The following is a 12,950-nucleotide window of genomic DNA, read 5'->3' as shown; positions in this document are numbered from 1 at the left end:
AGCCTGTAAGATAGTCAAAAATGCATGCTAGGAGAGGAGATGCAAATATAAATGTATTAGAAAAATACATAAAGAGGAGTGATATGCTTTTATTCATGCAAGGCTAGAAAAAATCCCCATACTGTCGAAAGCATTCATACACCACCAAATGGAAATAAACAATTCTGACATTAAACGAAAAGGTGACGATGCATTTGTATCATCACCTTGAGAAGGATCATCTAGGAATTGAGCCCAAGCCTCAGCACTTAAAACCAAAAACACTCCACTAAAATAGGAGGCCTGTTGGTGCCAACAATTCTCAAAGTTAATGCTTGTTCTGGTTGAGCATTGAACCGAATGCAGGGCTCTTTTGAAAGTGAGGTCTGTGAATCAACAGATACATCCACATGCCAATTATGTTATTGTTTTTAAGAGAATTCACTTTCTTGGAACGAGACTGCATGAACCCACCTTCAGGGCCTGGACAATTTCATGCAAAACGGCAACTCTCATCATTGCAGCCAAGACAATATAACTAGTGTTTCTGCCCGGTTTCGAACCGGGGACCTTTCGCGTGTGAGGCGAACGTGATAACCACTACACTACAGAAACAGATACCTACAGGTGATTCTTCTGTGATGAAACTGCTCAAAACAGACTATTCCAAGGGCATCTGGTTTTAGATTTCTTTCATGCAACCTGCCCGACAGCCCTATCTGAACGCTTGTATATGCCTTGCAAGTTCAGCATTTTTGCAAAATGCTTAAAGAGAAATGTTTCCTATTTGCTCAGGCAGGGCAAGGTTAAAAGCATGAGACTCTAGCAAATAATCATCCACTACTGCAAAGAGAAAATTGATATTGGCTTTGAAATGCATACTTCAAAAGAGCACCAATGAAAGGGCTCGTCCGGGATTTGAACCCGGGACCTCTCGCACCCAAAGCGAGAATCATACCCCTAGACCAACGAGCCGTTGAAAGACCCTCACCTCTGAAAAGGTAATACCAGCTCTAAGCCCGCAATGAAGATCATGCTGGGGTCTTTTTCATGCTTGGTCTGTGAATTCACAGGAAATTCAGTGTCAACTTACCCTTTCTCAAACGATAGCACTATCATTTGTAAGTGTCCCCTTTTATTTTTTCTCAGCATTGGACAAGTCTTACAGGAAGTCAGCAGTTATTTATATATTTCTGCATTGGCTAGAGCCTAAAGAGAAAGAATAAAAAGCTGTTCATAACAACATAAGAAACACATTTTGCCTTTTCTCTCAAATACTTATTCCCTTTGTGCAAATCGGAATGCCAAGGTGAATAGCTGGGCCACAGATTCTGGCTAATTATCTATCTCTTGAATGCAAGAAGCAATAAAAACTGCCTAATGCAGGACTAAAGCATTCCTTGCATAGCCTCTAACATCATAACATAACTGAGCTGCTGGTAACAAGCTAAGCAATGCCTTCCCAAAATGAGAAGTACATGTGCTTATGTGCTTATCCGCTCAATCAGCGCTCAATCAGGCTCGATCAGGCTCGATCAAGGAAAGGTGGAAAGGGTCCAAATGGCTGTCCCTTCCTTTTTAGGGTGGGTCCTGCTGACTATCATAGGATTCCTCTTAAGAGTGGCCAGGGCCAGAGGAAAAACTTTCAATGCTTCTTAGTGTTCTCTCCAGAAGCAGGCATTTTCTGTGCCTTTAATTTCAGGCTTTTCCCAGCAGTCTCTGTTCTGCCTATGTAAATTAACAAAAGCAGTGCTTATTGCTCACTTGCTCTAATGTCCTTCCTGTCCACAAAGCTCTGCCTAAGTATGCTTTTTTTCTTTTTCAGGGAAATTCTAAATGGTTTCTCTGTCCACTCTGTGGCAGTAGAATGCTGATTATGATGCCATGTTTTGTGGAATCACCAAGGTACAACTACAGAGGAATATATGAGTCTGAAGGACATGGAACTCTTAGCTAACACATCACAATATGTGATGCTTGCCAACCAAGCACTACATTCTGGTGCGCTGATGATCAGAACATTCTGCTCCTAAAGGAAAGAAAATACCGCTTGATTGAAAATAAAGTCTCTGTTTATATTAACACTCTCTCTCTCCCTATATCTATCTATCTATCTATCTATCTATCTATCTATCTATCTATCTATCTATCTATCTATCTATCTATCTATCTATCTATCTATCTATCTATCTATATCTCTATCTATCTATCTATCTATCTATCTTTATATATGGATACATGCATACACCTACTCATAGATATGCCATGCATTTCTTTGGATTTGTTTCAACCTCTTGCCATTTATTTGAGAATCCCTACTTTTCAAGTGACTGCAAATGAAGTCATCTCTGGCACGTTTTGGCTGATGCAAGGTAACCAAAACACAAGACAACTTTTAATAAAAATCATTGGTTTCTTTGTTAACGTGCACTGTCAAACATGGGACTTTCACACGTCAGGTAAATATGATAACCAATACACAACAGAAGCAGATGCAGATTGCTTATCAATGTCGTGATAGAACAGTTGTGATTTGAGTAGTAGAAGCGCCCCTGAATTGATACTTATTATATACAGCCTGTAAGATAGTCAAAAATGCATGCTAGGAGAGGAGATGCAAATATAAATGTATTAGAAAAATACATAAAGAGGAGTGATATGCTTTTATTCATGCAAGGCTAGAAAAAATCCCCATACTGTCGAAAGCATTCATACACCACCAAATGGAAATAAACAATTCTGACATTAAACGAAAAGGTGACGATGCATTTGTATCATCACCTTGAGAAGGATCATCTAGGAATTGAGCCCAAGCCTCAGCACTTAAAACCAAAAACACTCCACTAAAATAGGAGGCCTGTTGGTGCCAACAATTCTCAAAGTTAATGCTTGTTCTGGTTGAGCATTGAACCGAATGCAGGGCTCTTTTGAAAGTGAGGTCTGTGAATCAACAGATACATCCACATGCCAATTATGTTATTGTTTTTAAGAGAATTCACTTTCTTGGAACGAGACTGCATGAACCCACCTTCAGGGCCTGGACAATTTCATGCAAAACGGCAACTCTCAACATTGCAGCCAAGACAATATAACTAGTGTTTCTGCCCGGTTTCGAACCGGGGACCTTTCGCGTGTGAGGCGAACGTGATAACCACTACACTACAGAAACAGATACCTACAGGTGATTCTTCTGTGATGAAACTGCTCAAAACAGACTATTCCAAGGGCATCTGGTTTTAGATTTCTTTCATGCAACCTGCCCGACAGCCCTATCTGAACGCTTGTATATGCCTTGCAAGTTCAGCATTTTTGCAAAATGCTTAAAGAGAAATGTTTCCTATTTGCTCAGGCAGGGCAAGGTTAAAAGCATGAGACTCTAGCAAATAATCATCCACTACTGCAAAGAGAAAATTGATATTGGCTTTGAAATGCATACTTCAAAAGAGCACCAATGAAAGGGCTCGTCCGGGATTTGAACCCGGGACCTCTCGCACCCAAAGCGAGAATCATACCCCTAGACCAACGAGCCGTTGAAAGACCCTCACCTCTGAAAAGGTAATACCAGCTCTAAGCCCGCAATGAAGATCATGCTGGGGTCTTTTTCATGCTTGGTCTGTGAATTCACAGGAAATTCAGTGTCAACTTACCCTTTCTCAAACAATAGCACTATCATTTGTAAGTGTCCCCTTTTATTTTTTCTCAGCATTGGACAAGTCTTACAGGAAGTCAGCAGTTATTTATATATTTCTGCATTGGCTAGAGCCTAAAGAGAAAGAATAAAAAGCTGTTCATAACAACATAAGAAACACATTTTGCCTTTTCTCTCAAATACTTATTCCCTTTGTGCAAATCGGAATGCCAAGGTGAATAGCTGGGCCACAGATTCTGGCTAATTATCTATCTCTTGAATGCAAGAAGCAATAAAAACTGCCTAATGCAGGACTAAAGCATTCCTTGCATAGCCTCTAACATCATAACATAACTGAGCTGCTGGTAACAAGCTAAGCAATGCCTTCCCAAAATGAGAAGTACATGTGCTTATGTGCTTATCCGCTCAATCAGCGCTCAATCAGGCTCGATCAGGCTCGATCAAGGAAAGGTGGAAAGGGTCCAAATGGCTGTCCCTTCCTTTTTAGGGTGGGTCCTGCTGACTATCATAGGATTCCTCTTAAGAGTGGCCAGGGTCAGAGGAAAAACTTTCAATGCTTCTTAGTGTTCTCTCCAGAAGCAGGCATTTTCTGTGCCTTTAATTTCAGGCTTTTCCCAGCAGTCTCTGTTCTGCCTATGTAAATTAACAAAAGCAGTGCTTATTGCTCACTTGCTCTAATGTCCTTCCTGTCCACAAAGCTCTGCCTAAGTATGCTTTTTTTCTTTTTCAGGGAAATTCTAAATGGTTTCTCTGTCCACTCTGTGGCAGTAGAATGCTGATTATGATGCCATGTTTTGTGGAATCACCAAGGTACAACTACAGAGGAATATATGAGTCTGAAGGACATGGAACTCTTAGCTAACACATCACAATATGTGATGCTTGCCAACCAAGCACTACATTCTGGTGCGCTGATGATCAGAACATTCTGCTCCTAAAGGAAAGAAAATACCGCTTGATTGAAAATAAAGTCTCTGTTTATATTAACGCTCTCTCTCTCCCTATATCTATCTATCTATCTATCTATCTATCTATCTATCTATCTATCTATCTATCTATCTATCTATCTATCTATCTATCTATCTATCTATCTATATCTCTATCTATCTATCTATCTATCTATCTTTATATATGGATACATGCATACACCTACTCATAGATATGCCATGCATTTCTTTGGATTTGTTTCAACCTCTTGCCATTTATTTGAGAATCCCTACTTTTCAAGTGACTGCAAATGAAGTCATCTCTGGCACGTTTTGGCTGATGCAAGGTAACCAAAACACAAGACAACTTTTAATAAAAATCATTGGTTTCTTTGTTAACGTGCACTGTCAAACATGGGACTTTCACACGTCAGGTAAATATGATAACCAATACACAACAGAAGCAGATGCAGATTGCTTATCAATGTCGTGATAGAACAGTTGTGATTTGAGTAGTAGAAGCGCCCCTGAATTGATACTTATTATATACAGCCTGTAAGATAGTCAAAAATGCATGCTAGGAGAGGAGATGCAAATATAAATGTATTAGAAAAATACATAAAGAGGAGTGATATGCTTTTATTCATGCAAGGCTAGAAAAAATCCCCATACTGTCGAAAGCATTCATACACCACCAAATGGAAATAAACAATTCTGACATTAAACGAAAAGGTGACGATGCATTTGTATCATCACCTTGAGAAGGATCATCTAGGAATTGAGCCCAAGCCTCAGCACTTAAAACCAAAAACACTCCATTAAAATAGGAGGCCTGTTGGTGCCAACAATTCTCAAAGTTAATGCTTGTTCTGGTTGAGCATTGAACCGAATGCAGGGCTCTTTTGAAAGTGAGGTCTGTGAATCAACAGATACATCCACATGCCAATTATGTTATTGTTTTTAAGAGAATTCACTTTCTTGGAACGAGACTGCATGAACCCACCTTCAGGGCCTGGACAATTTCATGCAAAACGGCAACTCTCATCATTGCAGCCAAGACAATATAACTAGTGTTTCTGCCCGGTTTCGAACCGGGGACCTTTCGCGTGTGAGGCGAACGTGATAACCACTACTCTACAGAAACAGATACCTACAGGTGATTCTTCTGTGATGAAACTGCTCAAAACAGACTATTCCAAGGGCATCTGGTTTTAGATTTCTTTCATGCAACCTGCCCGACAGCCCTATCTGAACGCTTGTATATGCCTTGCAAGTTCAGCATTTTTGCAAAATGCTTAAAGAGAAATGTTTCCTATTTGCTCAGGCAGGGCAAGGTTAAAAGCATGAGACTCTAGCAAATAATCATCCACTACTGCAAAGAGAAAATTGATATTGGCTTTGAAATGCATACTTCAAAAGAGCACCAATGAAAGGGCTCGTCCGGGATTTGAACCCGGGACCTCTCGCACCCAAAGCGAGAATCATACCCCTAGACCAACGAGCCGTTGAAAGACCCTCACCTCTGAAAAGGTAATACCAGCTCTAAGCCCGCAATGAAGATCATGCTGGGGTCTTTTTCATGCTTGGTCTGTGAATTCACAGGAAATTCAGTGTCAACTTACCCTTTCTCAAACGATAGCACTATCATTTGTAAGTGTCCCCTTTTATTTTTTCTCAGCATTGGACAAGTCTTACAGGAAGTCAGCAGTTATTTATATATTTCTGCATTGGCTAGAGCCTAAAGAGAAAGAATAAAAAGCTGTTCATAACAACATAAGAAACACATTTTGCCTTTTCTCTCAAATACTTATTCCCTTTGTGCAAATCGGAATGCCAAGGTGAATAGCTGGGCCACAGATTCTGGCTAATTATCTATCTCTTGAATGCAAGAAGCAATAAAAACTGCCTAATGCAGGACTAAAGCATTCCTTGCATAGCCTCTAACATCATAACATAACTGAGCTGCTGGTAACAAGCTAAGCAATGCCTTCCCAAAATGAGAAGTACATGTGCTTATGTGCTTATCCGCTCAATCAGCGCTCAATCAGGCTCGATCAGGCGAGATATAGGAAAGGTGGAAAGGGTCCAAATGGCTGTCCCTTCCTTTTTAGGGTGGGTCCTGCTGACTATCATAGGATTCCTCTTAAGAGTGGCCAGGGCCAGAGGAAAAACTTTCAATGCTTCTTAGTGTTCTCTCCAGAAGCAGGCATTTTCTGTGCCTTTAATTTCAGGCTTTTCCCAGCAGTCTCTGTTCTGCCTATGTAAATTAACAAAAGCAGTGCTTATTGCTCACTTGCTCTAATGTCCTTCCTGTCCACAAAGCTCTGCCTAAGTATGCTTTTTTTCTTTTTCAGGGAAATTCTAAATGGTTTCTCTGTCCACTCTGTGGCAGTAGAATGCTGATTATGATGCCATGTTTTGTGGAATCACCAAGGTACAACTACAGAGGAATATATGAGTCTGAAGGACATGGAACTCTTAGCTAACACATCACAATATGTGATGCTTGCCAACCAAGCACTACATTCTGGTGCGCTGATGATCAGAACATTCTGCTCCTAAAGGAAAGAAAATACCGCTTGATTGAAAATAAAGTCTCTGTTTATATTAACACTCTCTCTCTCCCTATATCTATCTATCTATCTATCTATCTATCTATCTATCTATCTATCTATCTATCTATCTATCTATATCTCTATCTATCTATCTATCTATCTATCTATCTTTATATATGGATACATGCATACACCTACTCATAGATATGCCATGCATTTCTTTGGATTTGTTTCAACCTCTTGCCATTTATTTGAGAATCCCTACTTTTCAAGTGACTGCAAATGAAGTCATCTCTGGCACGTTTTGGCTGATGCAAGGTAACCAAAACACAAGACAACTTTTAATAAAAATCATTGGTTTCTTTGTTAACGTGCACTGTCAAACATGGGACTTTCACACGTCAGGTAAATATGATAACCAATACACAACAGAAGCAGATGCAGATTGCTTATCAATGTCGTGATAGAACAGTTGTGATTTGAGTAGTAGAAGCGCCCCTGAATTGATACTTATTATATACAGCCTGTAAGATAGTCAAAAATGCATGCTAGGAGAGGAGATGCAAATATAAATGTATTAGAAAAATACATAAAGAGGAGTGATATGCTTTTATTCATGCAAGGCTAGAAAAAATCCCCATACTGTCGAAAGCATTCATACACCACCAAATGGAAATAAACAATTCTGACATTAAACGAAAAGGTGACGATGCATTTGTATCATCACCTTGAGAAGGATCATCTAGGAATTGAGCCCAAGCCTCAGCACTTAAAACCAAAAACACTCCACTAAAATAGGAGGCCTGTTGGTGCCAACAATTCTCAAAGTTAATGCTTGTTCTGGTTGAGCATTGAACCGAATGCAGGGCTCTTTTGAAAGTGAGGTCTGTGAATCAACAGATACATCCACATGCCAATTATGTTATTGTTTTTAAGAGAATTCACTTTCTTGGAACGAGACTGCATGAACCCACCTTCAGGGCCTGGACAATTTCATGCAAAACGGCAACTCTCATCATTGCAGCCAAGACAATATAACTAGTGTTTCTGCCCGGTTTCGAACCGGGGACCTTTCGCGTGTGAGGCGAACGTGATAACCACTACACTACAGAAACAGATACCTACAGGTGATTCTTCTGTGATGAAACTGCTCAAAACAGACTATTCCAAGGGCATCTGGTTTTAGATTTCTTTCATGCAACCTGCCCGACAGCCCTATCTGAACGCTTGTATATGCCTTGCAAGTTCAGCATTTTTGCAAAATGCTTAAAGAGAAATGTTTCCTATTTGCTCAGGCAGGGCAAGGTTAAAAGCATGAGACTCTAGCAAATAATCATCCACTACTGCAAAGAGAAAATTGATATTGGCTTTGAAATGCATACTTCAAAAGAGCACCAATGAAAGGGCTCGTCCGGGATTTGAACCCGGGACCTCTCGCACCCAAAGCGAGAATCATACCCCTAGACCAACGAGCCGTTGAAAGACCCTCACCTCTGAAAAGGTAATACCAGCTCTAAGCCCGCAATGAAGATCATGCTGGGGTCTTTTTCATGCTCGGTCTGTGAATTCACAGGAAATTCAGTGTCAACTTACCCTTTCTCAAACGATAGCACTATCATTTGTAAGTGTCCCCTTTTATTTTTTCTCAGCATTGGACAAGTCTTACAGGAAGTCAGCAGTTATTTATATATTTCTGCATTGGCTAGAGCCTAAAGAGAAAGAATAAAAAGCTGTTCATAACAACATAAGAAACACATTTTGCCTTTTCTCTCAAATACTTATTCCCTTTGTGCAAATCGGAATGCCAAGGTGAATAGCTGGGCCACAGATTCTGGCTAATTATCTATCTCTTGAATGCAAGAAGCAATAAAAACTGCCTAATGCAGGACTAAAGCATTCCTTGCATAGCCTCTAACATCATAACATAACTGAGCTGCTGGTAACAAGCTAAGCAATGCCTTCCCAAAATGAGAAGTACATGTGCTTATGTGCTTATCCGCTCAATCAGCGCTCAATCAGGCTCGATCAGGCTCGATCAAGGAAAGGTGGAAAGAGTCCAAATGGCTGTCCCTTCCTTTTTAGGGTGGGTCCTGCTGACTATCATAGGATTCCTCTTAAGAGTGGCCAGGGCCAGAGGAAAAACTTTCAATGCTTCTTAGTGTTCTCTCCAGAAGCAGGCATTTTCTGTGCCTTTAATTTCAGGCTTTTCCCAGCAGTCTCTGTTCTGCCTATGTAAATTAACAAAAGCAGTGCTTATTGCTCACTTGCTCTAATGTCCTTCCTGTCCACAAAGCTCTGCCTAAGTATGCTTTTTTTCTTTTTCAGGGAAATTCTAAATGGTTTCTCTGTCCACTCTGTGGCAGTAGAATGCTGATTATGATGCCATGTTTTGTGGAATCACCAAGGTACAACTACAGAGGAATATATGAGTCTGAAGGACATGGAACTCTTAGCTAACACATCACAATATGTGATGCTTGCCAACCAAGCACTACATTCTGGTGCGCTGATGATCAGAACATTCTGCTCCTAAAGGAAAGAAAATACCGCTTGATTGAAAATAAAGTCTCTGTTTATATTAACACTCTCTCTCTCCCTATATCTATCTATCTATCTATCTATCTATCTATCTATCTATCTATCTATCTATCTATCTATCTATCTATCTATCTATCTATATCTCTATCTATCTATCTATCTATCTATCTTTATATATGGATACATGCATACACCTACTCATAGATATGCCATGCATTTCTTTGGATTTGTTTCAACCTCTTGCCATTTATTTGAGAATCCCTACTTTTCAAGTGACTGCAAATGAAGTCATCTCTGGCACGTTTTGGCTGATGCAAGGTAACCAAAACACAAGACAACTTTTAATAAAAATCATTGGTTTCTTTGTTAACGTGCACTGTCAAACATGGGACTTTCACACGTCAGGTAAATATGATAACCAATACACAACAGAAGCAGATGCAGATTGCTTATCAATGTCGTGATAGAACAGTTGTGATTTGAGTAGTAGAAGCGCCCCTGAATTGATACTTATTATATACAGCCTGTAAGATAGTCAAAAATGCATGCTAGGAGAGGAGATGCAAATATAAATGTATTAGAAAAATACATAAAGAGGAGTGATATGCTTTTATTCATGCAAGGCTAGAAAAAATCCCCATACTGTCGAAAGCATTCATACACCACCAAATGGAAATAAACAATTCTGACATTAAACGAAAAGGTGACGATGCATTTGTATCATCACCTTGAGAAGGATCATCTAGGAATTGAGCCCAAGCCTCAGCACTTAAAACCAAAAACACTCCACTAAAATAGGAGGCCTGTTGGTGCCAACAATTCTCAAAGTTAATGCTTGTTCTGGTTGAGCATTGAACCGAATGCAGGGCTCTTTTGAAAGTGAGGTCTGTGAATCAACAGATACATCCACATGCCAATTATGTTATTGTTTTTAAGAGAATTCACTTTCTTGGAACGAGACTGCATGAACCCACCTTCAGGGCCTGGACAATTTCATGCAAAACGGCAACTCTCAACATTGCAGCCAAGACAATATAACTAGTGTTTCTGCCCGGTTTCGAACCGGGGACCTTTCGCGTGTGAGGCGAACGTGATAACCACTACACTACAGAAACAGATACCTACAGGTGATTCTTCTGTGATGAAACTGCTCAAAACAGACTATTCCAAGGGCATCTGGTTTTAGATTTCTTTCATGCAACCTGCCCGACAGCCCTATCTGAACGCTTGTATATGCCTTGCAAGTTCAGCATTTTTGCAAAATGCTTAAAGAGAAATGTTTCCTATTTGCTCAGGCAGGGCAAGGTTAAAAGCATGAGACTCTAGCAAATAATCATCCACTACTGCAAAGAGAAAATTGATATTGGCTTTGAAATGCATACTTCAAAAGAGCACCAATGAAAGAGCTCGTCCGGGATTTGAACCCAGGACCTCTCGCACCCAAAGCGAGAATCATACCCCTAGACCAACGAGCCGTTGAAAGACCCTCACCTCTGAAAAGGTAATACCAGCTCTAAGCCCGCAATGAAGATCATGCTGGGGTCTTTTTCATGCTTGGTCTGTGAATTCACAGGAAATTCAGTGTCAACTTACCCTTTCTCAAACGATAGCACTATCATTTGTAAGTGTCCCCTTTTATTTTTTCTCAGCATTGGACAAGTCTTACAGGAAGTCAGCAGTTATTTATATATTTCTGCATTGGCTAGAGCCTAAAGAGAAAGAATAAAAAGCTGTTCATAACAACATAAGAAACACATTTTGCCTTTTCTCTCAAATACTTATTCCCTTTGTGCAAATCGGAATGCCAAGGTGAATAGCTGGGCCACAGATTCTGGCTAATTATCTATCTCTTGAATGCAAGAAGCAATAAAAACTGCCTAATGCAGGACTAAAGCATTCCTTGCATAGCCTCTAACATCATAACATAACTGAGCTGCTGGTAACAAGCTAAGCAATGCCTTCCCAAAATGAGAAGTACATGTGCTTATGTGCTTATCCGCTCAATCAGCGCTCGATCAGGCTCGATCAGGCTCGATCAAGGAAAGGTGGAAAGGGTCCAAATGGCTGTCCCTTCCTTTTTAGGGTGGGTCCTGCTGACTATCATAGGATTCCTCTTAAGAGTGGCCAGGGTCAGAGGAAAAACTTTCAATGCTTCTTAGTGTTCTCTCCAGAAGCAGGCATTTTCTGTGCCTTTAATTTCAGGCTTTTCCCAGCAGTCTCTGTTCTGCCTATGTAAATTAACAAAAGCAGTGCTTATTGCTCACTTGCTCTAATGTCCTTCCTGTCCACAAAGCTCTGCCTAAGTATGCTTTTTTTCTTTTTCAGGGAAATTCTAAATGGTTTCTCTGTCCACTCTGTGGCAGTAGAATGCTGATTATGATGCCATGTTTTGTGGAATCACCAAGGTACAACTACAGAGGAATATATGAGTCTGAAGGACATGGAACTCTTAGCTAACACATCACAATATGTGATGCTTGCCAACCAAGCACTACATTCTGGTGCGCTGATGATCAGAACATTCTGCTCCTAAAGGAAAGAAAATACCGCTTGATTGAAAATAAAGTCTCTGTTTATATTAACGCTCTCTCTCTCCCTATATCTATCTATCTATCTATCTATCTATCTATCTATCTATCTATCTATCTATCTATCTATCTATCTATCTATCTATCTATCTATCTATCTATCTATCTATCTATCTATCTATCTATCTATATCTCTATCTATCTATCTATCTATCTATCTTTATATATGGATACATGCATACACCTACTCATAGATATGCCATGCATTTCTTTGGATTTGTTTCAACCTCTTGCCATTTATTTGAGAATCCCTACTTTTCAAGTGACTGCAAATGAAGTCATCTCTGGCACGTTTTGGCTGATGCAAGGTAACCAAAACACAAGACAACTTTTAATAAAAATCATTGGTTTCTTTGTTAACGTGCACTGTCAAACATGGGACTTTCACACGTCAGGTAAATATGATAACCAATACACAACAGAAGCAGATGCAGATTGCTTATCAATGTCGTGATAGAACAGTTGTGATTTGAGTAGTAGAAGCGCCCCTGAATTGATACTTATTATATACAGCCTGTAAGATAGTCAAAAATGCATGCTAGGAGAGGAGATGCAAATATAAATGTATTAGAAAAATACATAAAGAGGAGTGATATGCTTTTATTCATGCAAGGCTAGAAAAAATCCCCATACTGTCGAAAGCATTCATACACCACCAAATGGAAATAAACAATTCTGACATTAAACGAAAAGGTGACGATGCATTTGTATCATC

At 39.8% G+C, this 12,950-nt stretch overlaps 10 non-coding genes across 10 annotated transcripts; all 10 read right to left on the bottom strand.

Annotated features, from left to right (window-relative positions):
* Window positions 1-521: 521 nt before the first annotated feature.
* TRNAV-CAC (transfer RNA valine (anticodon CAC)) lies at window positions 522-594 on the bottom strand. Its single transcript has one exon. It is a non-coding gene; the product is annotated as a tRNA-Val (tRNA).
* Window positions 595-882: 288 nt separating this feature from the next.
* On the bottom strand, window positions 883-954 carry TRNAP-UGG (transfer RNA proline (anticodon UGG)). The gene has a single exon. It is a non-coding gene; the product is annotated as a tRNA-Pro (tRNA).
* A 2,121-nt stretch (window positions 955-3,075) lies between these two features.
* On the bottom strand, window positions 3,076-3,148 carry TRNAV-CAC (transfer RNA valine (anticodon CAC)). The gene has a single exon. It is a non-coding gene; the product is annotated as a tRNA-Val (tRNA).
* A 288-nt stretch (window positions 3,149-3,436) lies between these two features.
* Window positions 3,437-3,508, bottom strand: TRNAP-UGG (transfer RNA proline (anticodon UGG)). Its single transcript has one exon. It is a non-coding gene; the product is annotated as a tRNA-Pro (tRNA).
* Window positions 3,509-5,625: 2,117 nt separating this feature from the next.
* TRNAV-CAC (transfer RNA valine (anticodon CAC)) lies at window positions 5,626-5,698 on the bottom strand. Its single transcript has one exon. It is a non-coding gene; the product is annotated as a tRNA-Val (tRNA).
* Window positions 5,699-5,986: 288 nt separating this feature from the next.
* Window positions 5,987-6,058, bottom strand: TRNAP-UGG (transfer RNA proline (anticodon UGG)). The gene has a single exon. It is a non-coding gene; the product is annotated as a tRNA-Pro (tRNA).
* A 2,093-nt stretch (window positions 6,059-8,151) lies between these two features.
* TRNAV-CAC (transfer RNA valine (anticodon CAC)) lies at window positions 8,152-8,224 on the bottom strand. Its single transcript has one exon. It is a non-coding gene; the product is annotated as a tRNA-Val (tRNA).
* Window positions 8,225-8,512: 288 nt separating this feature from the next.
* TRNAP-UGG (transfer RNA proline (anticodon UGG)) lies at window positions 8,513-8,584 on the bottom strand. Its single transcript has one exon. It is a non-coding gene; the product is annotated as a tRNA-Pro (tRNA).
* A 2,105-nt stretch (window positions 8,585-10,689) lies between these two features.
* TRNAV-CAC (transfer RNA valine (anticodon CAC)) lies at window positions 10,690-10,762 on the bottom strand. Its single transcript has one exon. It is a non-coding gene; the product is annotated as a tRNA-Val (tRNA).
* A 288-nt stretch (window positions 10,763-11,050) lies between these two features.
* Window positions 11,051-11,122, bottom strand: TRNAP-UGG (transfer RNA proline (anticodon UGG)). The gene has a single exon. It is a non-coding gene; the product is annotated as a tRNA-Pro (tRNA).
* Window positions 11,123-12,950: the final 1,828 nt, after the last annotated feature.

Source organism: Lissotriton helveticus, chromosome 8, assembly GCF_964261635.1.
Source record: "Lissotriton helveticus chromosome 8, aLisHel1.1, whole genome shotgun sequence".
NCBI lineage: Eukaryota > Metazoa > Chordata > Amphibia > Caudata > Salamandridae > Lissotriton > Lissotriton helveticus.
Note: the sequence above shows the minus strand (reverse complement) of the source record. Positions and strands in the feature narration are given on the sequence as shown.